The sequence below is a fragment of the Leucopleurus acutus genome (genome assembly GCF_964270905.1).
Source record: "Leucopleurus acutus genome assembly, chromosome: 10".
NCBI classification, from domain to species: Eukaryota; Metazoa; Chordata; class Mammalia; order Artiodactyla; family Delphinidae; genus Leucopleurus; species Leucopleurus acutus.
This window is the reverse complement of record NC_139153.1, coordinates 19775999-19796048: the sequence shown is the minus strand read 5'-3', so window position 1 is coordinate 19796048 and position 20050 is coordinate 19775999. Positions and strand designations below refer to the sequence as shown.

The window sequence follows — 20050 nt, the reverse complement described above, 5'->3', positions numbered from 1 at the left end:
ACCAAAACTTATAAGATACAGGTAAAGCAGTGCTCAGAGGGAAATTTATAGCTGTAAACACCTATGTTAGAAAAGAAGAAAGATCTCAAATACTTATTTGAGTTAATCAATTGGTTAAATCCACCAATATATTCTGGAACTTGATTCTCCAGTCATAAGACTAAGCAACAATAGATAACTAATAAGAACCTGCTGTATAAAAAATCTTTTAAAAAGAAAAAGAAAAAAAAAGACTAAGCAACTTTCACAGCAATCATTTTTAACTCAGTAAAGATACACCTTTGAAGTTGTGTCATACAGAATGTCACAAAGTTACTTATATGTGGAAGTTTTTGGTAGAACATGACTCTCTTAGTAATTTCCTAAATGAAGAAACTGAGATCACATCACAAGTTAGCAGAAGATATAGCTTTAAAACTTTGGTTTTCTGAATTTCACTCTAGTAGCTTTTCAGCTGCAAAAATAATTAGCCTTGTGAATGTAAGTTTTCCATGGCTTAAGATATTTACATGCTGTAAGCTGGTAAATTTTTGGCTTACTATTGCCATTCTCCTTTCTAGATGTCCATATGCATTTCCATGTACACATCAGGAATTACAAATCTACTCTGAAACTCATTAAAAGTGTCAGACCACCTCTCCTCAGCAAAGCATTTACTGAAAGATTCCAATGACAAGATAAATGATCTCCACTGTCTCTATCAAGATCAGAGTGGATGACTTTGGGACTGGGGGAGGGAAAGGAGGAATGTGATAAGGAAGCAAGAAAGGCAAGGATAAATCCTGGCTCCTAAAACTACACTGAGTTATGGGGGACCACACAAAATGGTCTGGGTAACCTGAAACTCTTAACCTAGAAAGATAGTGGAGCAAAGGCCATCTTCTTGCTGGTCAAACGATCTATGAAGACATAACGGTGAATAATCTGGATTTCAAAAGCAAAGAGACCTCGACTCAAGTGTAAAATCTGCCATTTTGAAAAAAATTTCATTTTTAATTAATTATAGACTTACAGGAAGTTGCAAATATAGCACCGAGTCCTATATACCCTTCACCTAGCTTCCCCCAATGATGACCTTTTACATAGCTGCAGTACATTATCAGAACAAGGAAAATGGCACTGGTGCATTGCTGTTAACCAGACTCTAGACTTAATTTACTTTCATTTACTTTTTTCGTAACCCCAGGCAATTTAACACAGCTAACCTCTTTGATCCGCAGTTTACTTATCTGAGACACGAAGGTAGTAAGAGTAGCTATTTCAAAGTATTCATAAGGATTTAGTAAGTTGGGGCTGGTATATTACAGTAGTAGCTGACAAACAGTAAAAATGTGATAAATGTTCACATTCTAATTATTAAACAAGACTTCTGGGATTTCTAGTTCTGCTCTGACATATTCCTCGAAGCTTTTCTTACTACCCACAAATACAGAGATGGTATCTGCCACCATTTATAGCTTGACTAAACTCAAAGGACAAAAAACACTAGAAAAATAACAGAACGTAGCCTACTCTCGAAAGCTTAAAAGGAACTCTAACTCAAATTCCTTTTTGTGTGTGCCCATATCCTGATTTTTTGAAACTTCATTTTTCCAACCGTGAAATGGCTCAGGTACTACTGAAAACCTTTTTTTGAAACCTTTGGGGGGAAAAGCAGTGGACTAACGAATTAAAATAGCCGAACCTTAAACCAACATCTAAGAATTATCTATTTTAAATGGCTTTGCTTCCCTGTTTCGGGGGTGAGGGGTAGGTTTGGAATTTTTTTCTAATGTACGTTTTTAAATCTTAATAGGACTTTTATTTTAATCAAACAGATTGAACACAAGCCTGGGTCCACCACGCTAGTTTCCAAGCCTACCTGTGTCAGCACTCAGGGACGTAGGGCTCTTTAAGAAGCGGGCTCTTTATTAGGTCATGACTCGGCTTTTGTTTGGACGCACTTTTTGTATACGTGAGAAACAAGTGTACATATAAACAGTCAGTTCCAGGCACAATCCAGGCTCCCCAGTCTGGGGGCTATCCACGCTCCTGTCAACCGTTTGTGCGAGCCCAACCAAAATCCCTCTGGCTTTGGCACTGCTGACATATGCCAGTGCCCACAATGCTCCTGGGCCCTACCACCTTCACAGCTATATCTTAAGGACACGAGTGTTTAATTTACAATGGCGAAAGAACGTTGCGGGATGTTCCCCCGGCTTTGAAATTTTCAAACCTTGACAATGGATGAAACTGAAACTTTGAAGATTTTGTTTTTTTGGTTCTTTCTCTTTTTTTTTTTTTTCCGACTCTTTCTTCTTTTTGCAAATTAGCTGCATTTTCAAAACCTGCCACCCACAAACAGTCTGAAACACTGAAGTGTCTGCTCTGTTTCTATCAACAGACATTATTTGGAATCACTTAAAAGGACAAATAATATGTCCACTAATCAGCCAAACAGCTAGAGTAGACATCTTTGGTTCATCTGAACGCTCAGATGTCTCTTCCATGTTCCTAAAGTCAGACCAAACAAGAATCCTAGTTGGCTAGCTTTGGCACTGGGTTCAGATTAGGGCAAGCATCTCAAACCAAGTCATCTCCAAGGGAATCACTTAGGGTTAACTAAGATCGTAGGAAAATAATTTCACAAATACAAGACTTGATCTATTCCAACTACCACATACATCAATTAACTAACCTATGAGCCTTGGTTTTCTAATCTCAAGATTTATTTTTAACTGGATCAAAGAAAAGACTTGGGGATGGGAGGAAGCAACTTTTTTTATTTTATAAATTATACCAGAATGATCAAAACCTGGTTTCCTACCTGAATGGAAAAGATGTCCTTACCTCTGTGGACCACTGTCCTCTGTCCCGTTCTAACTCCCTTTTTCTCGACATGAACGTACGTTTCCCTTAAAATTACTTCTTTTTTCCTACCCTGGTGTTATGCAAGATCCCTGCTTATTTTGGCGATGGAGACAAAATAAGAAGAGCCACCCAGAGTTCTCCATTCCAAAGGGAGGAGCTTCCCAAGAAAAGCAAAGTTGTGCTGTTGTATTTCCTTTCAGCACTGCCGAAGAGCAAGAGGCATTCTTCAGAGCGGAAATCAGGACAAATGAGGGGGCTGCTTCTGAAATACCTGTTAGAACCATGAATGGCAGGTGTAGGCAGGGACCATCTAAAGGTTCATGAGCACTTAGTGCTTGTAAAAAAAAAAAAAAAAAAAAAAAAGGAATTGGCAAGAAAAAAAATATGAGAAGTGAGGTGGTTAAGCACGCTCAACATGCAATAAGAAAAGACACCTTTCAAACAAAAAACATGAGACAAGGAGATGCCTTTCATTTCAGAGAGAGCCCAGGAAAATCCAAACTCTCCGATGGAGAAGGGCGAACCTTGCCTTTATCTCTACGCTCAAAATCCTCACAAAAATGACCATCAGACCTAGGTGAAAGGCTTTGAAATTAAGGAGGAGCCAGCACGCTCCTACAAGAAAAACAAAGAGAGCCTTGCATATAGGATATTGGTTTCAACGAGGAAGGGTGGACGCCAAAAACAGTATAAGAATTAAGCGCTCACATAATAGATCACTGTTTGAGTGAGGCGCTCCTGCAGATGCTGGAGTGACCTAAGCCTCACACTTGGAAAGGCTGTGTGACTGGAGCCATGATATATAAAGTAAGACCCAAGCGCCAAAGTTCTGATTGAGCCAAGCAAACTGTGGCTGTTTTTGTTGGGTGGAAGAGGCTTTTTTTTTTTTTTTCCCACGGAGCAAAGAATATTACGGTAAACATCTGCTAACCATGACCACAGAAGGGGTGGTTGTTTTCATCCAGGGTCATTTTAAAAGAATAAATGTAATTAATAAAACCACAGAGTCATAGTACCCAACCTTCCAATAAGGCTGCTTGTCTCTGCCCACAGACCTATTTATTACAGAAGCACTTAATTGAGAAAGTTCCCTGACGTTGCCATTAAGACTTCTTGGGGGCCACTGATGTGGGGTAAGAATGTTCTGTCTGAAGGGATACTTGAAAATACAACTGGGACTTCCCTGGCGGTCCAGTGGTTAAGACTCCGTGCTTCCAGTGTAGCGGGTACGGGTTCGATCCCTGCTAGGGGAACTAAGATTCCACATGCCACACGGCACAGCCAAAGGAACAAGACAACTGGACTGCACTTCTTATCTCATTCCTTAGGGAGTTGTTTTCCAGAAGGTTCTCTATTGGCAAATTATTATTATAATACATGTATTATTTAGGTATCTGAAGCCCCATTAAAAGAAAGAAATTAATGTTCCAATGGGTTTACCTCACACATAAAAGCCCCCGAGGATGTCTCTCTGTCAAACTACATCTTTTGAAAATGACTAAAAATTCATATACTCCAGAATGGTTTGGGTTTTTAAAAATTCCTTATTTGGTTCGTTCTTTTGGAAGGAATGGGGAGGTAGGGAAACTGAATTATTCAGGCTGACTGTCATTCAAATCTGTCACACTGGCGCTCAAAACATCACTTTACCTTTGAACAACCAGCCACAAGCCCCTCCAAAATGAGCGTCACCTATAATTATTACTAAATGTTCCCAATTAAGAGAAAATAATCAAATTCATAAAAACCCAACTTCCATTTTGAGTTAAGCAAAGTTCTGCTTTATCTACAAAGTCAGAGGGTCTTCTAGCCTTAAAAAAGCCAGTTTTGCATAAACTAGATGCTTTCACTGAATCAAGTTAAAGAACTAGGGTTTCCTATTTCTGACCTATGGTCACCTCAATATGACCAATCAACAAGATACTAAGTTCATTGAGTGTAAAAAACATTTTCTCTCTCTAGCTCTATTTTCCATGGAACTAGAACACAGCAATTCAGAAAGGTCAGACTTCAGTAAGCTTATTGAAAAAATAAATATTAACTTCATCAGCCCCACTTACTCTCATGGTTGCAGTATCGGACAGGGTCCCTACTGTTGGACCGGCTCTAAGAGCAGCCTGGGAGCGTGGGGTGGGAGACTGTCAGTGTTTCAACTTTTCCACCAATCAGTGTTCAACAAATACCTATTCAGCACCTCCTAGGTACCCGTTACGGAGTTCAGTGTGTGTGCGCGCGCGTGCACGTGTAGGTGTGTGCGAAAGCAGGGAGGGAGAGAAGGGTGAGGTGCTGTCTTCTGAATGCTACTGACACCTCATAGAACTGTTAGGGGAAGCTAGCACAAGCTTCAGCATTCACTGAATCTGGAAAATTATTCTTGTGTTCACTTGTTTGTGCATTTTCCGCAAGGCTCGGCGTTCTGTGCTAAGAAGGAAGGCAGGCAGAGATGGAGATGGAGTAGGCAAGCAAGGTTTTGATACTCCAACTGCCCTTAAGGAATGAGGAGCCAATAAACAAGGAAGAGAAAGGACTACAAAGGCCCAATCGTATTTAATAACTGCCAATGCCTTCAGCTGTGAAAGAGAGCGAGCCTTAATGTAACCCACTAATTCCACCCCCCAACACAGTCAAGACTCACTTCCACAAGTAAGTCCAGTATCAGAGGCCACTGTGGTCAGAACTGGAATATAACCATGTGTCGCTATACTAAATTATGCTTAAATAAAAATGCAACGAACGCATCCATCCTATTTGTATAATAGAGGGATTAAATCAGCTATAATTTTCAAGCTTTAAAAGAAAATTCCAAGCTTTTAAGTCTATTCCTAGTGAAAGATAATGTGACGAATGTCATAATAAAAAAATAACTTAGCAGGAGGAAATAATTCTTTATCCTTTTAAAATTTTCCTGATGAAATGCATCATTTTACCCTAATGCATTTCAACATACTTACCCCTAAATGTAAATTTGTTTTGATAAAATGAAGAGCATTTGAATCCAAATTGCACACTGATGCTTCTACACTGATCTGTTATAACTCAGTAATCAGAGTTAACAGACTGCCTAATTAACCAAGTCATCATTTGCCAAGATCCAAATATGGGATGAATTGTGGGCCAAGGAGAAAATATGATGGACATGAAAATTATTAATTCAGGGAAGCATTAAAAGCATGTGGAGTTAAAGTTTTTTGCTGAATCTTCCCATCATTAATATCCTTAATTTTTATAATAGAAGTAATATGTGAAAATAAAAAAATATATTACATTCAGGGTATATGGAAAAACATTTTTAGATCAACTAGTTATTAGTCATTGATACGATAAATTACTTTTTTAAGCCTTTGACAACCTATGGGGTAAAATTCACAGACACCCTCTGACAGTAAGTAACATCCAGTAAGTGCTTCCTAGGTGCTACCATCATGATCAGTGTTTCATACGGATCAACATGTTTATTCTCCATATAAACCCTAACCCTTGGGAAGGTACTATTTTTATCTTCAGGTAACATTCAAAAACTGAAGTTCAGAATATTTTCTTTTTACCCACAAGAATGTATGAAAAAACAAACAAAATCCAATCCTTTCAAAATTCTTAGAGAAGTGTTACTAGAAATTCTATAATTTAACTCACCACAACTTTACCCATGGAAGCTTTATTCACTCATTTGTTATGTACTTAGTAGGAGAAAGGCAATCAGGGTAACTTGACAGATGCCATGTGGCTAGCCTGGACAGAAACTCTTCATCAGCAGCTATTTCCCATCACTAGCATCACTGGTATGGCCTAAAAGACACGTATATTTTAACTGGGCCAAGTAAGGTATTTTATAAGCCGTTTTCCCTAGGTAATTCAAATCCAAGTCCAAATGTAGGGTTTAATTCTAGAAGAGACAGTAAGTCCATCAATCTGATCATTCTTCCCTTGGCTACTTGGTAACAAACTCCTATTCATCCTTAGGCGTCCCAGCCAGATCTCACTGCTTCGGGGAGGGCGTCCCATCTCCCACCTCCGATGCCTCCTCCCCAACCTCATATATACGTGTACAATCTATCAGTATTTCTGTAGCTTCTCTAGCACTGTATTATAATCGACCTTTCTGTCTACCTTGTAGATGTAAGTATGCTGAAGTCAAAGACCTTGCTTTAGAACCTACGACAGTGACAGATGGTTGGCGGATGGCTGGACAGAAGGACAGATGGAAGGAGTACAGCAGTGAATGAAGCCCAGGCTCCTTGAGGACAGAGGCATGGTAGTATTTTTGAGGCAAAACCCACTTCATCGATGTCAATGTCACTGGAGATGTCCAAGTAGTAGGCACAGAACTTAATGGGGAACATCTCAGATGACACTCAGTCTTGGAGAGCCGGGCTACATGATATTTAAAGGTTCCTGCCAACTCTGTAATCCTATATCTTTACTGTGCATCAAGTACAGTGCCTTTCTGAGCAATCCTGGATCCTGGACCAGGAAAAAATAGTTATAAAGGACATGATCGGGACAACTGGATGAAATCTGAATAGGGACTGAGGTTTGGACTATATTTTATTAATATTGTATCAATATTACCTCATTGTACTGTGGTTATGTAAGAGAATGTCCTTGTTCCTAGGGAAAAGAAAAACCCTGACTTATTTAGGAATAAAAGGGTATGACATCTGCAATCAACTCTCAAATGGTTTTGAAAACAATTATGTGTAAGTACAGACATATGTGTGTATGTGTATTATATAGGTAGATCGATAAGACGTGATAAAGCCAAGGAGCAAAACGTTGAATCTAAGCAAAGGGATCCTTTTGGGGAGTTCCTTGACTACTCTTGCAACTTCTCTGTAACTCTGAAATTACTGCAAAATTAAAAGGTGCCTGTGCTTCAAAAAAAAAAAAAAAAAAAAAGTACAGCGCCTTATAGGATATATATGCACACTCTACCTTCCGAAAATTCTGTCCCTTTCTTCTGAAACAAGCACCCCTTTCACCCACTTTCCATTGTCTTGTGCAGGTCAAAGGTCATTCACCTCTCTTGAGACAAGCATGTGACCCACGCCAGGCTACCCACTGCTTCACACCTCCCCGCCAACCCAGCCTTGCTCCAACCCCAGAAACTGTTTCAGTGATAGGCACATGGCACACAAGGGACCAATCACAGAACCAGGAAGATCCAGATTCTGTGAGAGCTGCTAGAACTTATAAACAAAGATTCCTTTCTGCTGGAGTTGCTACAAAAGCAGAGTGATGAATGGTTATGTTGCGACAAACTGGTCAACAACTCCACGAAGGAATCCAGCACAGAGCACTGCGCGCGACTTGAGACCAAGACTTAACAGCGAGATCTGAACCCCCCACTCCAGATGCTCCTGAAGCTCATTCTACCAGCCGAGCTTCCAGCATCATGAGCCACTGAATTCCTCTTTATGCCTAAACTGGTCCCAAGTTACCCAAGAGGCTAACAAATGGTGGGCTCAGTATCTGAAGGCACAGACACATTAAAAATGGTCTGCTGTTTGTGTTAACAAGGACATGCAGACAATTCCAACCCCTGGAGTAAAAACTGCTTATTCGTTGGTCTTTTGTGACTGGCTTTTCTATATTTTTTTCAAGCCTAATATTTTACTATGTTTTTTAAAAACCTATTATCTGTTATTTTTGAACGTCAAAGTCCTTGGCATACAGCTTATGAATCTGGAATTCTATTGACCAAGGAACCAAAGATCTTCTAACTTTGCTACCCAGTGTTACCTGTAAGTACCCAGATCTTCACTTTGGTAAATAAAAAGGCTTCCAGGTGAATGCATCTCAAGAACTAAACCTGCTTGCTGGGAAAATGCCCCAGGTACAGGACTGCTGCTTTGGGAAGGGGACCCTCTCGCCTGCCACACTTTTCCACACAGGTGACTGAGTGGAACAATTCAATCGTTGGGTAGTCAGAGGCTAACACGAACTAAAATGAGGGCTGCAGAGATGAGGTTAATTAGAATAATGTACCAGAGAAAAATGACTCAAAAATCTAGAGAAAATGTCTTAACAGGCACGTCCAACTGGAGACCGAAGAACGCCAATTAAGTGGCTGTCCTTGTTCTGAATCACATCGGGACTTAACTTTTATTTCCCAAAGCTCTTGTACTAGCAAAAAGAATGAAAGCATTTGAAAAAAGGCTACTAAGATCAAACAGAGCTGGTTAGATGGCACTGAAGTATAAAGTCTCAACACGCAGCATACAAGCAGCCCCAAAGTGAAAAATGTATGTTCAAACAAAACCATGCTTGCAAATCAACACCCTAGGAAGATGCTTACAGGGTGAAAACAATATGGTGCGGTGGTTACGAGCCATGGTACCAGAGGAAGAGTGGTTGGGTTTGAATCCCAGCTCTACTTCTAATGAGCAGAGAAGTTTGAGGGAATCATTTCACCTCACTAGGCCTCAGTTTCCTCACCTGTAAAATGGACTTTTTAGAATCATACCCATCTCACAGAGTTTTGTGAGCTAATATGTAAACTCCCACTAAAGGCAGCTATTACAGGGAAGACTTTTCACAACTAGACTGTTTCTCTTCACCGCTGGTTTTTGGAATTTCCCAGGATTAGGTTTTGCATGAGTTTTAAAAATTCTACTCTTCTCTCTCATTACTTGCAAGGGAGAAGGGGGAAACTACACACACAAGGATTGGTGATAACATGAAATGCAAGTTCTTCTAGGCATATACAACTATAGAAAACCATATGCATGCTTTATTCTAGTGGAATTAAAAAAAAATTATCATGTTTAAGAAGTGGGCTGGAAGTGAAGGAATAGATTTGTGTCACCAGTAACAAATGATCTGGGGCAGAAATGGACAAAGACGGCCTCTCTTGATGTGAACATCCAGGGTAAATAAAGGTTGACTGACGGTCCATAAGAAGCGGCAATGTGAGATTCAAGCCCCAGCACATCATAACCAGACTCACCTGGCCCTGAGAGGCACACTGAATGCAGCAACATTTCAAAACATCGGAGAAAACCCCTTGGAACACTCCTAATCTTTCCTGCTGATGCTCAGGCATCAGGATACTGAGAAGACGGCTGCATGGGTGGTGATCCAGGTTGTCAGGCTTCCCGTGTAAACGACATGAATCAAGTCTCGCATTACACGGATCTGTTTCCCCTTTCGTGATTATTGTTTTCGTTTCTGAAATGGTATTTGGAGACAAGGGTGTTGCATGTTTTTTATAGATGGAAGAAAAGCTGGGTCTTTGCCACTCCGAGGGCTGTTATGAGTCTAATGAAGGTTTTTCCTGAATCGTTTGCTTCACTTAACTCCTGCTCATTGAACTTTAGCTTTTTTGCTTCTAAAAAGGATATTAGGAACCAAACGTGATGCCCTAAACTGTATTTTACTCATGCTCTTTTATTTTTATTAAGCTGAGAGGGACAAATTATAAATCAACAAAAATTAATGGCTTTTCTTTTTTAATTTATTTATTTATTTTTGGCTGTGTTGGGTCTTCGTTGCTGCGCACGGGCTTTCTCTAGTTGCGGTGAGCGGGGTCTACTCTTACGATGCGGTGCGCAGGCTTCTGATTGCGGTGGCTTCTCTTGTTGTGGAACACGGGCTCTAGGCGCGCGGGCTTCAGTAGCTGTGGTGTGCGGGCTCTAGAGCGCAGGCTCAGTAGTTGTGGCGCACGGGCTTAATTGCTCCGCGGCATGAGGGATCTTCCCGAGCCAGGGCTCCAACCCGTGTCCCCTGCATTGGCAGGCAGATTCTTAACCGCTGCGCCACCAGGGAAGCCCCTATCGGCTCTTTAAATTTCTTAGATAACACTAGCTCTTCCATAAATCATGTCAATGAGAGTATGTGACTTGATATAGTTCATCTTTTACCACCAAAAGCTGTGGGATAGAGAGAGAGACAAATCCCTCTCTGTGCTTGGGCTTTCACACAGCAAATGCACAACAAACAGCACAGTTCAACCAGGCCCCAACTAACACAACATAGCAACCAGAAGAGACCCTCTACCTTAAGCAGGTGAAAGAAATAAAAGCTCACAATGAAAGATATTTACATCTACCTCCGTTCAATCCATACAGACTTGAATTTCCTTTCAAAAAAGAGATATGTAAATGTTCAGGACCAATACAGCAAGGGTACAATTTTTTTTTTAATATTTATTTATTTATTTGGCCACGCTGGGTCTTCAGTTGTGACACGCAGGATCTTTGTTGCTACCTGTGGGATCTTCTTTTTTTTTTAGTTGTGGCATGCATGCGGAATCTAGTTCTTTGACCAGGGATCGAACTCGGGCCCCCTGCATTGGCAGTGCGAAGTCCTAACCACTGGGCCACCAGGAAGTCCCCAATTTTTTTAAAATTAGAATTTCCAGGCAACTTAAGACATGGTCTATTGTGAGGCAGGAGATCAAATGAGCTCTGATTACTTAAGGATGAAACATCTCCCCAGCCAGGCAGCGTAAGGACAGTGCAGGACCTTCAACTCCAAATTCCAAAGGTGTTTTTGCATGTGGGTTGGGCTCCAAACACTGAGCCATCCCAGCATTTGAGGTTTATCACTGGCCTTATCTGAAACAGATCCCTCACATCCAACAGTCGACATGCTAACAACAAACATAAAACAGGTCATCCCACTGCTCGCTCATTTTCCACTTTTTAAAGGTAATTCAGTGCATGAAATGAGCGAATCTAATAGGGAATCCAGGTTCTTCGCCATCTTTACCCCCTTTAAAATGAAGATCACAAGAAAGGACGTTATGAGTTTTGTCAGTGTGGTTCCCAATACCCTTCTGTTGATCTTCCTGAATCAACAGCATCGTCACTCTCTTCCAGATCCTGTGCAAAGCACTGTACACGTAGCATCTCATTTAACCCTTGCACGAACACTACGAGCTTATTTATTAGGTCATGCTATTTCCCCTGCCTCAGGTAAGTAAACTGAGGACCAAAGAGAGGAAGTAATTTGTCCAAGAACAAAGAGCCAGGGAATGAGAGTGCTGGGATTTGGGCTTGGAATCCAACACCCTTAATGAACTTATGCCACCCACCATAAGCTTTAGAACCAAAGGGCAAATGATTCTGTCTTCATGGGGAAGGTGAAGATGTATAACCCTTTCCGGATGGGACACACAGAGTATCAAAGACTTGTACAAGGCAGAGAGGAAGCTTTCCAGAGAAAACCCAAGGGCAGGATTCTATTCCTATAATAAAGGTGACGTGTGTGGTTTCATTACTTTTCTTACTCTCTCGCCCAGATGCAGTCCTCTTAGTACCACGAGATATAGAAATTCACAGGGAAATCCCAAATGTCCTCTGACTGCTTCGACAAATACTGACTGACAGCCTGCCTACTATTCACTGGGCACTGTCAGCCATGAAGAAGCAACACTGATTCAGACAGATCTGCCTCTTGCTTATTACCTGGTTAACAGGGATATTCAGAAGGTGACAGAGCTGTAGTAAGTTGAAACAGACAAGAGGCTTGGGTGGCTGACAGTGAGAAGGGGGAAGAGGGAAATCATCTCTAATGGGGGTAGTCAGGGAAGCCCACCCCAAAAAGGTGATATTTGAACTGAATAATGAAGGATGAGAAGGGGTTAGCTCTGTGAAGCACAAAAATTGTTCCAGACAGAGAATCGCATGGTCCAGGGGCGAGGAAGATTTTAAGGCATCTGAGCACAGTAACAGTGTCTAAATAAAATACTGGAAACCACAGAGGAAAAATTTAGTTTCCGAGAGTCTCCTGAAAAAGTAAGAGCCGCTCCTGCAAGCCACTACTTCCACAGAGTCAAGTAATCAACAGACAGCCATGGGCAAGTGGTCGCCAACGCTTCTCAATCTCTGGGACACGTCGCCAACTGGGCCGTCCGTGGGCACAGCTGATGATCTCTGCCACAGTCATGCGGCAGCTTCTCTGTGCATACGACACTGTTCTTTGAGGGCCAGTCCCAAGAAGACGTGTGGGGACCAGGGGCTGCTTTGCAGACTCAGCACAAAGGCGGGGACCGGGATGAGGCCGGGCAAGACCGACCTCATGGAGCACCAGCCTGCATGAGTGAAACCCTACTGAGTTTCAGATTATCATCAGCAATACCAACCTGAAAGCAGTTAGTGAATTCTGCTTGCTGGGCGGGCCCATCGTCTGAGTAAGTCAAAAAACGGAATAAAGACAGAACTGCTTGCCTCTCAGGGGAAAGCGTCAAAAGGGGACCCAGAGATCTAAGTTCCGTTAGCCGGGCTGTCCAGCTGTATACGTGGCTGCAGAGCCCTTGGAGACGGGCATCAAAGCCACCTCCCAGGGCTCTACTTAAACTTCCAACAGAATACCAGGCGAGAAGCAATGGATTGTGAAATATACATCGTCTACCAGTACAGTAATGGCCAGTGGACCAGCCAGAGGACGGTAAGAACTCCTCAGACTGGGATTTCCAACACATCACCCAGGGCGCATGGCACAATGCTGGCATCTATTACCTACCAGGAACTGTGCTGAGCTCTTTACAACCATCATCTCAGTAATTCTTTATAGGAATCCAGCTCCTATTTGTATCCCCATTTCCCAGATGAGGAGGTCGTGGCCCAGAAAGGTTAAGTAACTGACGCAGGGGCACTCAACCAGTAAACGGAAATGGTGGAATGCGAACCTAGGCTGATTTAACTTCAGTGCAGACACTCTTACCCACACTGCTATCCTACAGCTACAGCAGGCATTCAAGAAATGTCTGTGAACGCATCAGCTACCATGTTTCACGAGCATCTATCACAGGCTCGTATAGGCAGAGACTATATTATGAAGTAAAGGGAAGTCTCTTCCGTGGGACGGTAATTTTCCCGAGAGTAAAGTACAGGCCAATCTGGAATAGGGAAACTGGACAGGAGTGGCTTACTTGTCTCCTCCACCCTCCAAAGTAAGCTTTCAGCAGACATATGGGGAAGAGCAAAGCAGAGGTGCAGAGTAGGCAGCACTGTCCAGTCTCTGAGGGATAGTTCAAAGCTATCAGTGGCAGCCCTCACACATACCGGGAACAACACAGTTGGGTGCAGGCCTGTATGTCCTAGGACCTCATGCTAGGACTAAGGCTTTAACAAAATCTCCCATCCAGAGGAGAGAAAATCCATTCGAAAATTTGGGAGTTTAATTTTTTTTTTAATTAATTAATTAATTTACGGCTGCGCTGGGTCCTCGTCGCTGTGCGCGGGCTCCTCACTGCGGCGGCCCCTCCTGCTGCAGAGCACGGGCTCCAGGCACGTGGGCCTCAGTAGCCGTGGCTCGAAGGCTGCAGAGCTCAGGCTCAGCAGCTGTGGCGCACGGGCCTAGTCGCTCCGCGGCATGTGGGATCCTCCCGGACCGGGGCTCGAACCCATGTCCCCTGCACTGGCAGGCGGACTCCCAACCACTGCGCCACCAGGGAAGCCCTGGGAGTTTAAATTTTGGTTGATGGGTCTCATGAGACAGAAATTTCTTTCTCAGATTTGCCATGCCACTTCTAGTAAGAATATTATGGTCCTAAAATATTTACTGAGATATGTATCTCTGCTGAGAATTGAATAAGCTGAAATTCAAACATGTAAAATTCAAATGAGACATTAGACACACAAATCAATCAAAGAAAGAAGGCATTCATCAAAATAAATAAAAATTAGACATGGAAGAAAAACTGAGAGCATGATTTCATATAAGCAACCACGATTGCTGCTCAACGACCACACACCTTTTCTTCATTACTACTAGAACCTGGAATTTATCTGGGACAACAAATTTCTCAAGTCTAAGGATCCAGTTCCCAGATGCCCTTATATTAGGGGTGGATAAAAGGATGTAAATAGAAGCCACTGAGCAAGACTTCAGGGCAAGTTCTTTAAAGAGGACTTCCTCAGCTGGGAGGAGTACTCTTTTTGTTCCTTGTACTCTTGCCTCTTCCTTTCAGGATGTAGAAGCAGTGGCTGGAGCGCCAGCAGCCATCATGTGACCATGAAAATGAAGCAACACCTAAACAGGCAAGCAGAGCATAAAGACAGAAAGCGCAAATTGCTCTCCCCCAGACACCTTTTATGAGAGAACACACAACTAATTTTTTTAACCTCACATAGGTGCATCTCTGTTACTGGAAAACAATTCTTAAATGATAGAAAGACATGAAAACATATCTAAAGACTAGCCTACTATTTTTTGTCAGAAAACAAAAAAAAAAACCCCTAGGAATTCATGAATGGAGATTCTGATTACCCCTCTATTCACCAAGCTGTTTGTTTAAGTATGACTTTCCTTAATTAGTACCACTAGTCCAGGGAAGCATATTTGCTGAACCTGTCTCTATGTTTTGACACGCAAGGCTTGTGAATTTCAAACATACTTGTAGACATCCGAAGCATTATTATTTATTAGGGCCTATTTTAAAGGTGGAAGATCTGAAAACACTCTCAGAATCTGATGATTCAAGGAAATTTAATAGCTCTGTATCGGCATTTGATCTTTAGCCTGCCATAATCTATCCGCATAGCCCTTCATCCGTATTTGATACCAAAGAGGCATTTCAACAGCTTGTCCATCAACTATAAAATAGAAGGAACACACAGCCAAACCACATGACTTAGAAAATAAAAGAGCTTTCCCTCACACTCATTTAGCTCATGAAAACCCAATGTGATTAAAAGGGTGAAGGAGGTATATTCCACTAGGTGAACCATAATAATGGTATACGGCATCCATTACATTTGTAAGGAGTTTCGAAATTTTCAAAGTGCTTTCCTGTACATTATATCTTGTTTCATCCTTACAAATACAGCCTACTCCTACCGCAGTAGAAAGGGCATTATTTTTTTTATTCCCATTTCTTCTTGATAAATGGTTTGCTCAATAACAGAGGGACTGCTACCTGGTGAGGTATCCTGATTCCAGGTCATCTGTTCCCCTTTGATGCATTAGATCAGGGCCCACAAACTATGGCCTTTAGGCCAAGCATGGCCCACGACCTGTTTCTGCAACTGAAGTTTTATTGGATGCAGTCACGCCCATTTGTTTACCTACAGTCTGTGGCTACTTTTGCGCTACATCAGCAGAGTTGACTATTTACAAAAGAGACTCTATGATCCATGAGGTTAATAATATTTACCATCTGGCCCTTTGGAGACAAAGTTTACCAACCCTTCATTAGATCACCCTTCCACAGATATGATGCAAGTTACAAATCCTGCTCCGAAAAGCCATAAAGCTATCGTGGAAGGCAATAAACGTATTCCTGCTGGCTTTGGAACTCATGCTTGATAATGGGGCATTCCATTATCTTCTGAGGGATTACTATATCCAGTATCGTGTCACTGCAAAGGTGGATGGCAACTTTTAATCGGTACACAATGTAAGTGTTGTTTGCCACTCACCCTGAACTTTTAACGTGTCTCACAGCCATAAAAAGTCTGGAGGTCACTGGCTGGGGGCATGCATAATGCCACAGGACTGCAACACACAGAGAGACACTGAAAGCAAAAAGAACAGAAGAGGTTAAGAGAAGCGGCAAACTGTGTTGCCTCAAAAGTAACACATTCACGTTAAGCCTTAGGTCTTCCTTATTGACACCTGCTTTTACGTTCAATATATAATCATGTATCTGTGCATCTATTTTGTCCTTTCCCTTCTAGAATCAGCATTCCATGTAGCTCATAATTTGAGTTCAGCGTTATAGAATTATAGCACAAAGATGTTACAGAGTCAAGTAAAACTGCTACTCTTGAAGCCACTGTCATTCACTTAGGAAGTCTGGTTCCTTTAACTTCCAACAGTTCTTATTTTTGAGGATAACTTCTAGGAATTACAATGTTATCTCATTCTGAGAAATATGGGTAAGATGATCCCTGAGTCCCAGTGAAGATTTTCCTTTGGGTTTTGGTCTTCAGTCTCTCTCAGTGCATTCAGTACAAGTGACCGGAGGAAATACACACACAAACGTATTCGCACGTACACACACACACACACACACACACACACACACAAACATCATCACCTTATTAAAAAAAAAAAAGACAAGCTATCTCACCTGCCAGACAAACACAAAATCTTACTCCCCAAAGGTTACAGTTCTTTCTCCATTGCATTTCAAATGCAGAAGGAGGCTGTGAAACAGCCCTCTCATGCAAACAGTCAGCCTGTGCGTGTGCTCATGTGTGCAGAGGCTACGCGTTTTCACGGCTTAGTTGGGTTATGAGTATTTACCAAATACAATGCCAAGTAAGTTGAAGTTGCTGACAGACAAGTCAGCTCATCCTCAAGCAGTTTCAGCAGGTTTTTGTGAACAGCAGTCAGTAGCAAGGTTTTACATGCCAGGCCTTTTCTGCTTAGATCCTTGAGATGATAATGACACCTGTACAGCCCTGAAGATGTCAGAAGGGACCCGCTGTGAGGTAGGGAGACGCAACTACAGGACGAACAAAAAGCACGACCTCTTCCCTGTGTGTGTGCTGTTCCCTTGCAAAAGTAAACTCAAGAACACTCCGTGAATGCACACGTATTCTAATCTAATCAGACAGAGAAGTTGAAACCAAAAAAGAGATGTATGAAGTTTTATGATTTGAATAGTCGTGTATCTCCGGAAACTACGTGGGCTGTCTGTCTACTGGGGCTCAGCAGACTGTTAAGTGGTGGTGCTCCCAGTGGGTGCCTTTTCTTGATAGGAGATAAACTCAGGACAGATGGGTCCACACTCTGTTTTCTAGGTATCAGGTATCGACGTGAGTGTAAACTGTTTGTCAAATACATTACGGACTAAGAATCGTCATTCCCATATGAGTTTTAACGTGCTGTGTTAGCGTTATTCTCCTTCAACAGGGCAGCTTAAGAGCACGATAAGAATGCATCAGAAATATTTTTCCAGGTAATTTCAGTTGGCAAAGTTCAGACTTAACTGGTGACCTCATTAATGAGCAACTGCCATTGTTGTCACGGGCTTCTCAGAGCAGTGAGATAACCACGTTAATTATATTGTTTCCAATGCATTTACACTGGCTTCCCTTCAGAGGCTACATTTTCCAAACATTCGTTCTGACACTCCATGTGTATGCTCGCTCCTCTCGAAAACCTATCAGCTGTGGGCTCCTCCAGGAAACGTCGGCAGATCACAGCCCTCACATCAGGGCAAAGCAATTGGAAAACTTTTCTACCCTTTATTATCTACTTGTAAAATGTTATAAGCCTGTAAACTAGTTCATTTATGAGCCGTGTTAATAATTTGCCCACACTTGATCACAGGTTTCGCAAACACGGTTTCCAGGGACGTGGGAGGATAATTTGTAGGTCCGGCATCTCTCCTAAGGGGACACTAACTAATTTGACACAGTAACATGACATTGATGGTGGGACACACTAATGACCACACTCCAGGACGTGGCTGTCAGCCTGTCGTTCCAGTGAAAAGCCAGCTTGCCTTCGCCGCTGCTCGGTACACGATGCTCAACTAATTATTCAGACAGCGACATTAATGAGAGCCCTCGTGTTTATTTTCAACATACTAACCAGCGCTTAGCTTCCATTTGTCGGATATGGTCACTGATTAAAATGTGGCTCATGAATAGTAAATCTGAACTCGAATATAACAAAGGAGTACCCGAGAAAAAATGAGGAACTGATTGGAAAACCATCCTTGTCGACTCGTTTTCAGTCTCAAATTTCCTCAAGGACAAAGTGACAGGTAGTAGGAAATGCTGTGAATACCAAGAAAAAGTGAAAGGGATATTTTTAATCACCTGTGGCCATATACAATCTTGACTCTTGACCAAAAAGCCACAGGATCACCTTCAGGTCAAGAGCAACTCATATCTCAAATAAACTTCACCAACTTTATGGTACTGAATGAAGATTTCTTTTGAAGTTAGTTCTTCCATGGAATGACCAAAAGGTTTGTTTGCTTTAGTGTGCTTTTTCAATCTTACAGAAGTTTGATCTTTGATGAGACTGTCTCAATTATGATCTTCACAAACATCACTGAATGCAACTGTGTTTTTTCCAAATCTATTGTAAATCTGTACTACTGAGGGTCTTTTGAAAAATGTTCTTTAATATCCTCTTTACGTCTTCTTTCTAGTCTGCTAAACCTTGCAATCAAGTTCTTTCTACTTTAAATTTTCTATTTTGGTATGATAAATTTTGTCCTTCATTTAATGGTGATTATAATCCTAAAATATTCATATAATCATAATTTAAAATGAATAACTTAAAAAAGGTGTGCTTAGATCCATGAGAGGTATTAAAAAATTGAAACTGGTCCTGATGTGGTTCATGGTAAGATGTGCACTTGGAATCAGATAACAATGGCAGTATTTCAACCAATGTCCTATCTGCCCTCGTGGATAAAAATTCCACTCAATACTGTGTATGACTTCTGCTTTTATAGGGTGGCAAAATAAATCTGAGTCCACGTAGACCACTTTGGTAATGAAAATGTCACTGAATGCAACATTTCTTAAGTATCTATCTCTAAACTTACTCTGGGATAGATCTGTGATTTTAGAATGCCAAAGTATGTAAATGGCACACAACATGTGGGAAGCAGATTCAGATCACGGGCTAATTTTTAAAATATATTTAAACACGTATACAGATTAACTGTCTCTACCCAGCATTACTGTCTCCAAATGTTATTTACGTGGGTAACTGTTAAAGACAGGTTCTCAGATTACTGGCATCTTTGCGCCTTTTATGCCTGGGAAGCATGTATCCTCCATAATAACCCAAGAAGATGTGGTCAGTCTGTGGCAGAGACTCACTGAATGTTCATCAGATCTCTTCCTTCTTCCTGGGCGTACACAGCTGGGATGTATTTCCAGTTAGGTGGGTCCTTGCGGCTGAGTTACGGCCAAACAGATGGAAGTTGCTATGTTACTTTCATCCTGACCCAGGAGCCTCTGACCCATCCGTAATGCCCTCTCTCTTCCCTTGGTTGTGAGCCCAGAGGTCCAGGGCAGAACTCCAAGTCCTACAAGATGGTGGAGTCACTGGGGGGAATAAGCCAAGGTCTCTGAAATACCACATGGAGCAGACCACCATACTTGTTCCCCACCAGCCACCAGACGGAGGTGCCTCACAAGTATACCTGCACTATGTTAAGCCTCTGAGACTCAGGAACGCCTATGACGTTTGCCAGTTTGTATCTCTTACCCGAATACACAGACCTTTCTAATTTCCACCCGGTTCCAAACTTAGACTTGAATTTCGGAAACACCACACA

At 41.9% G+C, this 20050-nt stretch overlaps 1 protein-coding gene across 4 annotated transcripts in view; it reads right to left on the bottom strand.

Annotated features, from left to right (window-relative positions):
* Positions 1-16303, bottom strand: part of FOXP1 (forkhead box P1) — a 380424-nt gene extending 364121 nt beyond the window's left edge. Inside the window, exons 1-2 of one of the 4 annotated variants that reach the window (XM_082848503.1) lie at positions 16211-16303; positions 1862-1942 (exon numbers count right to left, since the gene is read on the bottom strand). The gene's annotated coding sequence lies outside the window, so the exon portion shown is untranslated. Of the gene's footprint in view, positions 1-1861; positions 2485-9792; positions 10403-16210 lie in introns of those variants that run through there. The other 3 variants (XM_082848506.1, XM_082848504.1, XM_082848505.1) reach the window with 3 other exon arrangements.
* Between the last annotated feature and the right edge of the window lie 3747 nt (positions 16304-20050).